Source organism: Sparus aurata, chromosome 18 (assembly GCF_900880675.1).
Source record: "Sparus aurata chromosome 18, fSpaAur1.1, whole genome shotgun sequence".
Lineage (NCBI taxonomy): Eukaryota > Metazoa > Chordata > Actinopteri > Spariformes > Sparidae > Sparus > Sparus aurata.
This window is the reverse complement of record NC_044204.1, coordinates 8,440,845-8,453,029: the sequence shown is the minus strand read 5'-3', so window position 1 is coordinate 8,453,029 and position 12,185 is coordinate 8,440,845.

Here is a 12,185-nt window from a genome sequence, read left to right as displayed (position 1 = left end):
CACCAAAACATGTTAATCAATAAAGATAATCTTAAATGATAAAGACAAGCTGGTCTCAGGTTAGCACTGAGGACGCTGAGGAATTCAATCATTACCATTAATAGAAGTTTTAACAATGAGTTGGATAACTTTAAGTAAAATGCCTACCTTATATCCAGTCCTTTGTGGGCAGTAGTTTTGATCCTGCTTATGAAACCATATGATCTGACTAATAAAGTAGATGAAAGGAGAGACACTAGAAGAGACGTGAGAGTGGGCCAATTAAAGACATCATAAAAACATTCATTCTGACCCATGAGCAGCTGTCCTTTGATGTTCAAAATTAACATTGAAAAGGTGCCCGAAAAATAATGTCATAAAAACTTTTACTTTGGGCCTGTAATGATGTCACTTGGACAGTGGTAAATGATGAAAAGACAGGGTGCGTGATGATGTCACGAGGTAAATCACTAATTCTAACCCAGATGAGATAACGTTTTCTTAGCATGAATTTATGATACATAGGTACATGTATTTTAAATTTTTTTCAATTGATTATACCTACTCTGTTCCTGGCATGCATTTCAAGTGAAGAGCAGAGCCCATACTTGCAAATATATGTAGTTCACCTGCAGTGATGTTGATAGGTTTTCAATGTAGTGATTCCCCGGGACCCACAGGTGGTGAGTTGTCCCGACTCCCCAGTTAAAAAAATTTATTTCTTTCTTATATTATTCTATTTCTTAAATTTTATTGAGTGTTAAACTCCTTTGATGGTGTTATGATATGGTTATAATAAACGGATATATTCATGTATGTTCAAAATTTATCTGAAATATAACAAATAAAATTCCAAATCTGAAAAGTTTATTGCAAAACAGCTGTCACAGTGGCATGACATATGACATTCAAATCAAACAGCATTGTTGTAGCAACATAAATAGCACCAAAATAAATTACTAAAATTCAAATAGTCTGCTGACCTGCAATAGGTTTTATCTTTTTCTTTGGTGGCATTTTTGCGTTCTCCTTTTCCTGCTTATCTATCTATGATACAAGGAATCTCTGTCTGTCTGTGTGTGTGTGTGTGTGTGTGTGTGTGTGTGTGTGTGTGTGTGTGTGTGTGTGTGTGTGTTTTCTTTAAATATAGCTGCGGATCAGGATCAGACTGACCTGAGACTTTCAACATGGCTGCTGCGTGGTTCAGTGGTGTGCAATAAGCATTTGCTTGGACTGCAATGATAGCGTGAATCAATTATTTCATAAATGCTTTACAAATTCTGCAAGCATTGTCCACCGGAGCCACCACAGTCATGTGCGCACCAGAGCCAATCACTGCAGAGCTCAAGCCCACGACATACCTTAAAAAAACAAGCGGATTTATACCTGCAGCAGCGCGAGCTGGACCGGGATTTTGCCGGCGGTTCGGTTCCGTTCTGTGCATCTAAAATGACTGTTGTGGATTAATGAGATTGAACAAGTCCAAGTCTGTTCGGGTCTGAGGAGATCCGGAGACGCACAGACAACAAAGTGGGATCGGAATCTGTGGATGTTTGTGTGTAGCTAGCGCTAGCTGCGCTAGCCGCCAGCTAGCACTAGCTACATGGCCCACCGCCCGAGTCGACGGAGCGGATGCACTGGCACATCCAAAACTGGATTTAGGGTAAATAATGTCCAACACGCCTTTTCGCGAACATTGCCGTTACGTTTGCTTTATGTCTGGTGCAGGAAGAAACAGTAAAAATTTGCTTTTGTCACGAAAATGTCCAAGCAGCAAGTTTGGTTGTTGAGGAACAGGAAGATGTGGGAGGGACATCGTCGGATGATTGACAGCAGCAGTGATGTGTTGGAGACAGCGACAGAGATAGCAAGTTTTGAGAGGTGAGAGATTTGTGACATATAGCGTGTTTGGAGTGTATAGTTAGTGTGTTATGTAGTGTTTGGTGTAGTGTGTAGTTAGTGTGTTATGTAGTATTTGGTGTAGTGTGTTTAGTGAGTAGTGGAGTCGTGCTGTGAGGCAAACCAAGGAGGAGACGGCTGAATGTGGAACAGGCAGGAATGAGCTGAGCCCTGAGCCTGAGGCATTGCCTGCATTTAAATGTAAATAGTTACACATAGCTTTGTAAATTTCACAAACTTATGCACCAATTTAGCAAACAACAATTTATATTTGCATTATAACTAATGCAATTGGTCCACTAAACATATTTGTGGTTTTCACAGTAAAAAAACTAACTTTTTCTACTCTGATTTTATGTTATTTTGTGATTTTAGGTCCATAGTGTTAATATAGTACCTTAAAATGAAAAAATAACTGTACAGTCACACATGTGAGGTTGTGCTAAAAATAATTACAAAAAGTAAGGCAAGGTAAATAGTTTTTAAGGTGACATATAATGGTATAATCAAAAACAGCCAATTATATCCCTGACGTCCCACCTTCAAACACAGCCTCATTTGGCCATCCATGAAAAAGCTACTTAACCTCCCACTTTTCTATAGAAATACATGCTTCCTACGACAATGCACTAGTTCGAGAAAAAACGGGATCTCGTTGGAAGCGCGATGTATGCGCAGACGCCGTTTGGGCATACAAAATGGCGGCTGCCATTCAATGTAGTTTTCATCACCACCATCTGATTATGTTTTATTTATTTCATTACAGCACGTCCCCTAAACGTTAAAACATAATCGACACAAATGAGCACAGCATCGAGCGGTGGAAACGTGGGTTTATTTACTATGAAGTTCGTATTTTTAATTGTTGAAATCAGAGGTGTAGCAAGCTTTTCAAAAGTACGGGGGATGGATGTGGTGGTGGTGTTTTTTTAAAACAATTTTGTGTCGGGGGGTGATGATAAATGACACTTAAATATTAAATCTGTGTCTATAATAACCATACCCTGACATGTAAATGTGACATCTGTCTTGATTCGTTTAATTATAATATAATATAATAGAAGCCTACTGCAACTGTACTTTTTTTTTTTTACCATTAAATGTTATTTTATAACAGGGTACCCGGCCTTCTTGGAGTCCCTGGGAGGGGTACTGGAGAGTGCTCCAACCGGGGACTCCGTCGTTCTCCTGGGGGACTTCAACGCCCACGTGGGCGATGACAGTGTTACCTGGAGGGGTGTGATTGGGAGGAACGGCCTCCCCGATCTGAACCCGAGTGGTGTTTTGTTACTGGACTTCTGTGCTAGTCACAGTTTGTCCATAACAAACACCATGTTCAAGCATAAGGGTGTCCATATGTGCACGTGGCACCAGGACACCCTAGGCCGGAGATCAATGATCGACTTTGTGGTCGTGTCATCTGACCTCCGGCCGTATGTCTTGGACACTCGGGTGAAGAGAGGGGCTGAGCTGTCAACTGATCACCACCTGGTGGTGAGTTGGATCCGCTGGCGGGGGAGGAAGCTGGACAGACCTGGCAGACCCAAACGTATCGTGAGGGTCTGCTGGGAACGTCTGGCAGAACCCTCTGCCAGGGAGATCTTTAACTCCCACCTCCGGGAGAGCTTTGACCAGATCCCGAGGGAGGCTGGGGACATTGAGTCCGAATGGACCATGTTCTCCACCTCCATTGTTGACGCGGCTGTCCGGAGCTGTGGCCGTAAGGTCTCCGGTGCCTGTCGCGGCGGCAATCCCCGAACCCGGTGGTGGACCCCGGAAGTAAGGGTTGCTGTCAAGCTGAAGAAGGAGTCCTACCGGGCCTGGCTGGCCCGGGGGACTCCTGAGGCAGCTGACGGGTACCGGCAGGCCAAGCGTGCGGCAGCACGGGCAGTCTCGGAAGCAAAAACTCGGGTCTGGGAAGAGTTCGGGGAGGCCATGGAGGAGGACTACCGGTCGGCCTCGAAGAAATTCTGGCAAACCATCCGGCGTCCTCAGGAGGGGGAAGCAGTCCTCCACCAACACTGTTTACAGTGGAGGTGGGGAGCTGTTGACCTCAACTGGGGACATCGTCGGGCGGTGGAAGGAATACTTCGAGGATCTCCTCAATCCCGCTGACACGCCTTCCATAGAGGAAGCAGAGGCTGGGGACTCAGAGGTTGACCCATCCATCACCCAAGCCGAAGTCACTGAGGTAGTCCATAAGCTCCTCAGTGGCAAAGCACCGGGGGTGGATGAGATCCGCCCTGAGTACCTCAAGTCTCTGGATGTTGTGGGGCTGTCTTGGCTGACACGTCTCTGCAGCATCGCGTGGCAGTCGGGGACAGTGCCTCTGGACTGGCAGACCGGGGTGGTGGTCCCCCTATTTAAAAAGGGGGACCGGAGGGTGTGTTCCAACTATCGGGGGATCACACTCCTCAGCCTCCCCGGGAAAGTCTATTCCAGGGTACTGGAGAGGAGAATTCGGCCGATAGTCGAACCTCGGATCCAGGAGGAACAATGCGGTTTTCGTCCTGGCCGTGGAACACTGGACCAGCTCTATACCCTCCGCAGGGTGCTCGAGGGTTCATGGGAGTTTGCCCAACCAGTCCACATGTGTTTTGTGGACTTGGAGAAGGCATTCGACCGTGTCCCTCGTGGCATACTGTGGGGGGTGCTCCGGGAGTACGGGGTCGGGGGCCCTCTGTTAAGGGCCGTACGGTCCCTGTACTGCCGGAGCAGGAGCTTGGTTCGCATTGCCGGCAGTAAGTCAGACCTGTTCCCAGTACATGTTGGACTCCGGCAGGGCTGCCCTTTGTCACCGGTTCTGTTCATTACTTTTATGGACAGAATTTCTAGGCGCAGCCACGGGCCGGAGGGGATCTGGTTCGGGAGCCAATGGATCTCATCTCTGCTTTTCGCGGATGATGTGGTCTTGTTGGCTCCTTCGAGCCGGGACCTCCAGCATGTCCTGGGGCGGTTTGCAGCCGAGTGCGAAGCGGCTGGGATGAGAATCAGCACCTCCAAATCCAAGGCCATGGTTCTCGACCGGAAAAAGGTGGCCTGCTCCCTCCAGGTGGGAGGAGAGTTCCTGCCTCAAGTGGAGGAGTTTAAGTATCTTGGGGTCTTGTTCACGAGTGAGGGAAGGATGGAGCGCGAGATTGACAGACGGATCGGTGCAGCGGCCGCAGTAATGCGGTCTTTGTATCGGTCCGTCGTGGTGAAGAGAGAGCTGAGCCGAAAGGCGAAGCTCTCGATTTACCAGTCAATCTACGTTCCGACCCTCACCTATGGCCATGAACTTTGGGTCATGACCGAAAGAATAAGATCCCGGATACAAGCGGCCGAAATGAGTTTCCTCCGCAGGGTGGCAGGGCGCTCCCTTAGAGATAGGGTGAAGAGCTCTGTCACCCGGGAGGAGCTCAGAGTAGAGCCGCTGCTCCTCCACATCGAGAGGAGCCAGCTGAGGTGGCTCGGGCATCTGTTTAGGATGCCCCCGGGACGCCTCCCTCGGGAGGTGTTCCTGGCATGTCCCTCCGGGAGGAGACCCCGAGGAAGACCCAGGACACGCTGGTGTGACTATGTCGCCCAGCTGGCCTGGGAACGCCTTGGGGTCCTCCCGGAAGAGCTGGAGGCGGTATCCGGGGAGAGGGAAGTCTGGGTGTCCCTGCTCAGGCAGCTGCCCCCGCGACCCGGCCCCGGATAAGCGGATGAAAATGGATGGATGGATGGATGTTATTTTATACATTATCGTATTTTATAATGTTCTGTCATGGACTATGTCACTTCACTGCTAACAGAAAAGAGAGCTGCTCACTGCCAGTTGCAGCTTCTTATCTTGATCTGCAGTCTTTGTTAATTTTTTGTCATGATTGTTATTATTAGTACTTAGATTATCAAAAATGTCACATGTCAGGATGTGGTTATTATAGACAGATTAAATATTTAACTGTCATATGTCATCACAGTAACAGCGTTACATACATTAGCAGCTGTAAACACATAAAAACATTATAAAACACATCATGTGGTTTGGTGTCGACCTGTATACTGAACGTATCAGGAGTAATCAACGTTTATAATCGTCAGAGAACGTTACAGACATTGTTTTTGGTTGCTCTCCGTTTCCAGAGAATTCACAGAGAAGCTGGAGAAGTTTGTGACGTTTTCATCCCGGATTTTTGTGAGGAAGGAATTAAACGCCTGTCCCAAATAAACGCCTGGTCTGTTAAGTGGTTGAGACAAATACACGCCCAAGTGTTGTGACGTTCATGAACGAACCGATTCCATCTCCATTTTTTAAGATTGCCCTAAATTTTCTCCAAAGTATTCTCCCAGTTTTTTCTAAAATGGATTCCTTCCCTAAAAACACCCCCAAGTACTTCAGCCCCACTTTCTTCCAAGTGAGCCCTACTGGTAGAGTCAAGGTGTTTAAAGTATTTTTCCGCAATGAGCACAGCTTCACTCTTTTCCCAGTTATTGGTGGCAGTGGATATTTTGTTAAAAAGACCTACATTTTCTTCTCAAATGTGAATATCGCTCTGTTTGTTGAGGATAATCATCCCATCATTTGTGTACACCGCGTACACCCTGGAAAACAAACACTCGAGAGCTCTCTCCTCAGCTTGTTCAGCAGAGGTTCAATGACAAGGGAATATAGCATCCCAGAAAGAGAACCTCCCTGCCATACGTCACTCTGGACCAGAAAAGGTACGGCCAAGCCACCATTAACTTTAAGTATACTCGCAATATCACAATACAATACATGGATCTTAGCAATGAAACCTGGGCTGAACCCAAAAGCTTTCAGTGTCTGCCATAGATACTGATGTTCAACCCGGTCAAATGCATTTTCCTGATCTATGTAAATTAGACCAGCATCTACACCCAACGAGCCAGAGACATACAAAATATGTTGAATAAAAGTGATATTATCACTTATTCATCTGCCGGGCACACAGTAGGTCTGGTCAACATGGATGACCTCACTCATCACCTCTCTTAGTCTGGACACCAGAGTTTTGGAGATGATTGTATGATCTCCACACAGCAGAGAGACCGGCCTCCACTTCTTAAGATCCTGCAGATCTCCTTTTTCGGCAGCAATGTGATCACTGCCCTCATACAGCTCAATGGTAGCTGTCCTTAGCACAGACTGTCCTGGAACACCTCCAGCAGATCTCTACCCACCACTGACCAGAACGATTTATAAAACTCAACAGGCAGTCCATCGATGCCAACATCCACACGAGGTAGTCCAGTGTAAAAAGATTCAGCCACCACCAAATCTTTCACATACTCCGTTTGTTACGACCCAGCTTGATAGGGGAAAAGGAAGCAATAGCTTGAGGAGCACTTTTTGTCTGGTATGACGGGGACGCGCAGGAGATGCAGCAGCTAACGTGAGTAGTTCAAAAACCTTCTTTTTCATAAACTCTGTGTACACAAACAATGTTCTCAACGCTCTTGTTCATGAGTAGAGACCCTAGTGATGCTACGAGCAAAGTTTCATGTTGTGTCGAGCCTAAAAATAGCGATTTTGATGCTAGCGTATCATGCCCCTAGCACTCCCGTTCAAACTTAACGTGCCCAAAACCCAAACCACGGTAAATCTTAAAAGTGCCTCTTTCGTCGTAATTATGCTTTTACACGAAGGTTTGACTCATATTCAATCCCAAATAAAGCCTCGGTTGCTTTTTGGCGAGAGTTTCGCTTTAACACAAGAAAAGTAGGAAGGGCCACCAAAAGGCACCTGTCAGTATGTGCTCTCTAGTGAGTGAGACTGTGTGTGAAGTGTGAGTGAGATTGCAGTTACAAATTTAACAATTACAACATAACAAACAATAGCAATTGCAAAACAATGTATGCACACAATCATACGACAGTAGTATACAAAGTGTGTATGAGAGGAAGGGATTGAGATGGGGATAAAGTGAGGGTTTGCAAAGATGAATTATGTTTTTGTGTGTGTCTGTTTGTGTGTGTGTGTGAGAGAGAGAGTGTCTGTGTGAGAGTGTGTGAGTGAGAGAAAAAGAGAGAGAGTGAATGAGATTGCAATTATGAAATTACAATATTACAGTAACTACAAATGGCTGTGAAATGTATTACAAAAAAATTACAAAACAATGTATGCTCAACTACAGTAGTAGTATGGTGTTTGCAGAGGAAGGGGATGGTGATGGGGAAAGAGTAAGGGTTTGCAAAGATGAATTATTAGTGTGTGTGAGTGTGAGAGAGAGAGCTTAGTTGGACTAGTGGAGAGTGAGTGTATGGAAGTGAGACTGTAATAATTAAATGGTAATTATTAACGGACATTGTGTAAGAGGATAGGTCATCTCATCCTCTTGTGAAGGCGTCCACTCCGGTCATCACCTGACCCTTTTTTCAGTGGTTTCTTATTTTTAGCACCGCTCTGCTCTTTGTCAGCACTGTTTTTTCCTTTTATGAGATTTCTTTTGTGGAGCTTTCTCTTCACACATGTTTTCAGCCATCAGTTCATGTTCAACACTGCTTCTTGTCCTCAGAGTTTTCTCTGGTCTAGACCTTTCTGTCATCACTGACTTCACTTTCACTTTCATGTCGTAGAAGTGTCACAACCTTCTCACTGTCCTGAGTGTCTCCCTCTGAGTTCTGCTCTTTCTCTGAAGACTGTTCAGCACTGAGCTCCTCAGGCTCCACAACAGGCCGTGGTACGTCAGGCGAGACCGACCCACCTGCGGGCCACACTGCAGCCCGTTCAGGTCGGTCGGCCCTAGTGTTGTGACTTTCACGAACGAACCGATTCAATTGAACGACTCGTTAACATGAACGATGGCCACCAGGCTGGCTTCTTAAAACTTAATAAATATGAAAATCAGTCAAATGAGCCAGTTTTTTGAATGGCTCTTTGAAAGGAACGGCTCACCAAGATCCGGATCCCCTGAAAGAGCCATAAATCCCATCTCTAGTCGGCCGCCCGGGACCGCAGGCTGAGCCCGCCGGCTCAGATGTCTGCACCGACCCTGGCCCCAACTGTATCCGTCTGCAGCCTGCAAGAGAGGGGCGTAACCTGTAGTGGGCGTAACCTGTAGTTACGTCACAGCTACAGGTTACGCCCACTATGCACGCTTCTTAAAGGGACATGAGCCTAAATAGGTACTACTACAGTTTGACCACGGTCCAGCGGCACAAACGTCAATGTCTACGCAATCTTTGCCCTATAATAGATGTAGTCTTTCTATTGTTTATTTGTTTTAGTGGTAAACGAGTAAAAAGGCACTTAAGACACTGTCAGAGACCAGAATTCATGAGTAAATGGATTAATTGAATAAATATATCAATGTCATTGCTTGTGTGGGTGTGAGTAAGATAGCGAAACATTTATGTGTTAAAAACAACGTGTGAATTAAAATCGTATGTGTTAAGCATGTGTGTACATTTATTTGAACAGTTCCTTATTGCAGAGGGCGACAGCTGATGGTATGACTGACTTTTTTGCCATTCTTCTTGGCCATTTGTATGGCCAGTCTGCAGCAGCTGTAATGCTGAGTGGAGGGGTTGAGTGGAATCCTGATAAATCAGGAAAGCCCTTTTTTTATTGTCACCTGTATGAGTCCTGGAGTTTAAGTTGTTTTTGTCCAGTGATCTTGTTGGCCAGGGGACTTATTTAGAAGGCATACGCCACTCTCTTCGCACACCGTGGGATTTATAAAAAGAGAAGTTGACGGGAAAATGTGCGGTCCTCCACGCAAACTCTGACCCATGCGTAGGCACATAACTGGGGTAAGGAGAAGCGCCACTGATGGCAGAAGAAAGAAACGGGAGAAACTGTGTGAAACTGATACTGATCGTGTCAAATAAATAGTAATATTACCTCTCATATATGAACAGTTTATTTGCAAGAAATGGTTAAAAAAAAAAAAAATCTCCTCACATTCTGCCATTTCGTTTCATCTCCGTTTTCAATGCATAACACATAAAGCACTTTGTATCTGTGTTTTCTTGCTATGTAAATATAAAGACTATAATTATCTTATATTATTAGTCTGAAGGACTGTTAGTCAATCAGGTTAATTCTCACACGTGCCGTGCGCCAGCGTTTGGATGTGATGCGTCGCTTGTGAAAATACAGATATGGAAACAAATACGAAACAATCATTTAATAAATTCCTTCATGGTGGTGTTTAACTCGGAAAAGACATTTTTTATCTCCCGCAGTTCCCTGGAAACATCATTTATTGCAGTGATGGTGTTTCTCTGCATTTGCAGGACTGCATCTGTAAGGACACAGCCACTGGAGGGCACGAGGGGCATTGGTGTCCCCCTCCACCTCCGTCACCACGTCACTCAGGAGGGATTCCCCAATGATCCCCACCAGTTTTTCATCCAGCGGGGTGAGCTCCGGTGGCCGTTCCCCCGCCCGTGACACAGACGCTCTGCCTGTGTGATGACAGGCGCTTTTTTGCTTCCACTTTTATGTCTGACCACTTTCTTTCACTTCGGCCACACTCCGACTTTCTGATGCAACATTATTTAGATTGTCTGCCACAGTAGCTTAACATCATGGTGATAGGCCCTGGTGCAAATACTTTTTTTGTGCCCCCCATCCTAGACACAAGCGCACACTCGTGATTGCAGGCACGCACACACAGGCTTGGACACACACACAATGCACAAGTGATTTAAATGTTTATAAATCAGCTTTTTATTAGTTCTTTGACTGCCATGACAGAGAGAACATGGTCTGCTGACAAACATCTGCTTGCGAGCATGGTAGTGCCTAGACTTGTGTAAATATAAATGCTTCTCCTGTTAGGAAATACTTGTTAAGTGTTGTGTGATTTGACTTTAACAAAGTGCATCAACAGTTAAATGTCATGTACCTGTACCTGATGAACGGTTGCTTGTACTGGACACTTATAAAGCAGTTAATAACATAGCTGTTCAAATGCAAGGATTAGCTCTTTTTTTCTTTACATCCAACTCAGGCAGTGATGCACACTGTAATGCCTTTCAGCATTTTGTCTCAAGTTTTATGGAGCCAAATGATGCTGATGGAACTATGAAATGAAACAGACCAATTGCATATACATTACAAAACGATTACAATATCCTGTATAAAATTTAAGTTTATACATATGTATGCACACATACTCACATTTGATACATACTCTACAGTTTGTAAGTGTGCACTGCTCTAGTCTAACACACACTGTGTATTACTCCACCGCAGAAAACAGTCCCCAACAAATGCACCATTTACTACAGTTTTGAGTTAAACAGAAGAGAATGGTTAGAGGCCCCCGTAGGGCTGTGACACATTTCCTTGGAGGAGTCAAAAGAAAAAGAAAAGTAAATCTTTGAAGATATTACACCTTATAGCTGGCTAAGAAATGCCTCAGAGGAGAGGGCTCTTCACATTCTATCTTTATAGGCTTGTAGCTTCTCTGTTGCATCCTCTGATAAATGTTTCATCAAGTCAGCTTGCATCATTTCCAATTCACTGTCAAAAAAAGAACAAACATTAAATGAAAGGTTTCAAGTAGATGTTGCAATATTCTTTATGAGAATGGGTATATTTCATTACACATTGAAATATGTCTATCATCAATTCTTTATATATTAATCTTACCATGGTTCATATTGTGGGCCCCTTCTGAACCTGGCCACAGCCTCTGGCACTGTCAATGTGTACTTTTCAACCAGGGTGTAGACTGTCACCTGGACAGGATTATTGACATGTGTTAAATTAGAAAACAGTCACAACTGAATGTAGCCTTTAACTATGTTATGTCTAGTTTGATATCACATCCTTATGACGCTCTTAGAGTGCAATAGGCTATGTAAGATTTGACAAAAGTAAAAAAAAGGAATATTCTACAACACAGGTCTGAATGCTCTGAACAATTTTGAGTTTGTCAAGCACCCCACAAGCATTAAAAAATGAGGAAGGTTTTAATATTACACATCTGTATTGTTCCATTTCAAGGTTCTTTCATCTATCATTTATCTATCTATCAAGTGTGAGGTGTGATATGAAAAACCAGTATGTACAATATGAAGCACAGTGCCAATATTAATAAATGTATGTAAACAAAACAATCATGTCATACTTCTGGCAAAAGGACATCAAAAATTAAAGCAACCCAATCTGTCAGCTGTCTCGCCCTTGGCGTTTCCCTTATGACCAAGAACAGGAAGGAGACAACTTGGTCAAGTTGTTCATCCTCAAAATAAAGGGTGGGCCTCTCCTTCCCGTGCTCCCATGCTGACAGAAGATCCCCGGTTATGATAGCTTGAAACTGTGTAGGTTTGTGTTTTACTGTAAATTTGAACAACAACCTCAAACAAAC